At 33.4% G+C, this 2,208-nt stretch overlaps 1 long non-coding RNA gene across 1 annotated transcript; it reads left to right on the top strand.

The window, feature by feature from the left end:
* The first annotated feature begins 64 nt into the window (after window positions 1–64).
* On the top strand, window positions 65–527 carry LOC109184151. The gene is made up of 3 exons (XR_002054712.1): window positions 65–232; window positions 296–400; window positions 488–527. It is a non-coding gene; the product is annotated as an uncharacterized LOC109184151 (long non-coding RNA).
* Window positions 528–2,208: the final 1,681 nt, after the last annotated feature.

Here is a 2,208-nt window from a genome sequence, read left to right on the forward strand (position 1 = left end):
ATATAGATTTGTTTTTTATGTTTATTGAAATTAAATTTTTTTATTTGTTATTTTTCAGGTTTTTGAATAAACTATGTAAGTAGCTTGGAGTGACATCTATCGGGTTTACGTGTCTAACACAAATTTCAGCAGATATGGTTAACTTAAATTGTTCTACCGTTACATCATATCTTATTCATGTCATGGACGAACACAAGGATCAACAATTCATTTTGGCACCGTATCACCAAGAGTAAGTCTTTTAGTTTACTAATTTATATAACTTAATAACTTTATATGTGTTTTGTAAATGTAGTAATCATTGGTTACTGATCGCGATTTGCACACCTTTAAAAACGGTGTATGTGTTTAATCCTATGAAAAGTGGGCGCACCCTTGATGTTAAAACTTTTGTGAATATGTTAGTAAAAACCTTATTATTAATATATGTATTTTAAATGTTATTATGTTATTTATAAATTAATATAAATGTTTATTATTAATATAGGACATTTTGATCTGTTCCTACAAATGGACGAGGAACTAGAACTGTATAGAAAAATTATGAATCTACTGTATTTAAATTATGAATCTACGGTTTAGAAATTATGAATCTACAGTATAGATTTTATGAATCTACAGTATAGAAATTATAAATTTACAGTATAGAAATTATGAATTTAGATCCGTGTGCACCATGCATGGTGCACACGGTTGCACAGCATAACAATCCAATTATAATCATAATACTTAAATTGGTATATTCTTGTAGACATTTTATCAAGCACCTAGGCAAAAATAAATCTATACACAAGTGGTTTAACAGGAGAAAAAGAAATTCACAAATAGATAATAGATATTCTTGAAAAGAAAACATTAAGACATACCATATTGATGTAGCAAAAATGAGTGATGGTAAGTGTACGGGTGTGAAATGTCGTCCTGGGATTGGGGGTTATGGCACGCAATATGCAATCACAATAAACTAGGCACTAGCACAAGGAAATCAACAAGAAGCTAAGCAAATTACAAGTTTAAGGAAATGGTAAGACTAACACATATACTCAAAGATAAACACAAAATAAAGCAATATATATAAGACTCAAGCTAAGGAGCATTATCATCTAGATACTTCAACAACCTAAGGGATTAGGGAGAACAAATAACCAAGGAATCAAGAGGGAATGCACGTAGGAATCCTAATCTGCGAATTAGTGTCGTGATTAATAAACAAGGATTAGAACAATAAATTGCCCCACTCTCGTGACGTATCAATTCCAAGTCCATCAAGCACACAAAGCATCTAAAGCCCTCAATTCCCCCCATTTTCATAGGAAAAATCGGGTTTATGCAAAGGGTGGCTAAAATCCTTAACCCAATTCTCATTGTAGCCAAGAATTCTTCAAAAGCATGCTAATGAATGTGTACATCAAACATTAACAACATACAAACACAAATCATTCATAAACTCAAGAACCCTAGGTTAGTGTTTTTCCCCCTCTTTGCAATAATCACAAATTGAGCATCAAGAAAGATAATACAACCCTAACTCAAGTCCGTAAACTAACTACACATGATTAAATATCATAAAGAACAGAAAAACATAAATATAAAGCATAAACATTGCAAAAGAGCTTTAAAAGAAGAATAAGAAATCTATTGAAGATGAAGAATATATGGTTCAAAGTGTTGTGTAAAATAGGTGCGATGAATACCTGGAATGGATATTTGCGACGTGTTGTTGCTTCGGGACAGAAAACCAGCAGCGTTCTGTGTCGTGTTTGGCAACACTATCTTAAAGATATTTAACGACAGGGTATCGTTATATCTCCGACAGATAACACAGACGGAAGAAATAGCTTAAATGAACGCAGGGTGGTGTGTTGTGAAATATGGCTATATTGCCGTGTGTTTGTAATGAAGGGGTTATTGCTATTTATAGCAACTTTCCTTTTCTTACAACCAATGCCCAAAATTAGGCAATGCATGGCCCTCATTAATAAAACCAATCCTGACCACAACATATATTACGCAAGAGGTGCTGGCCACTTGTGCTGTTCGAATATATGTTGTGTTGATCCATAAAAATAGGAAAAGAAGACCAAGCAATAAAACTAAGCCATATCCCACACGTGCCGAGCGGCGTGCGAGGTTTTTCCCTTGTTCACTCTCCATAACACTTCAAGCCTTCTTTAGGGAGTTCAAATATATAAAGGAAGGAAAGCAAAG

Source organism: Ipomoea nil, unplaced genomic scaffold, assembly GCF_001879475.1.
Source record: "Ipomoea nil cultivar Tokyo-kokei standard unplaced genomic scaffold, Asagao_1.1 scaffold1250, whole genome shotgun sequence".
Classification (NCBI taxonomy): Eukaryota; Viridiplantae; Streptophyta; class Magnoliopsida; order Solanales; family Convolvulaceae; genus Ipomoea; species Ipomoea nil.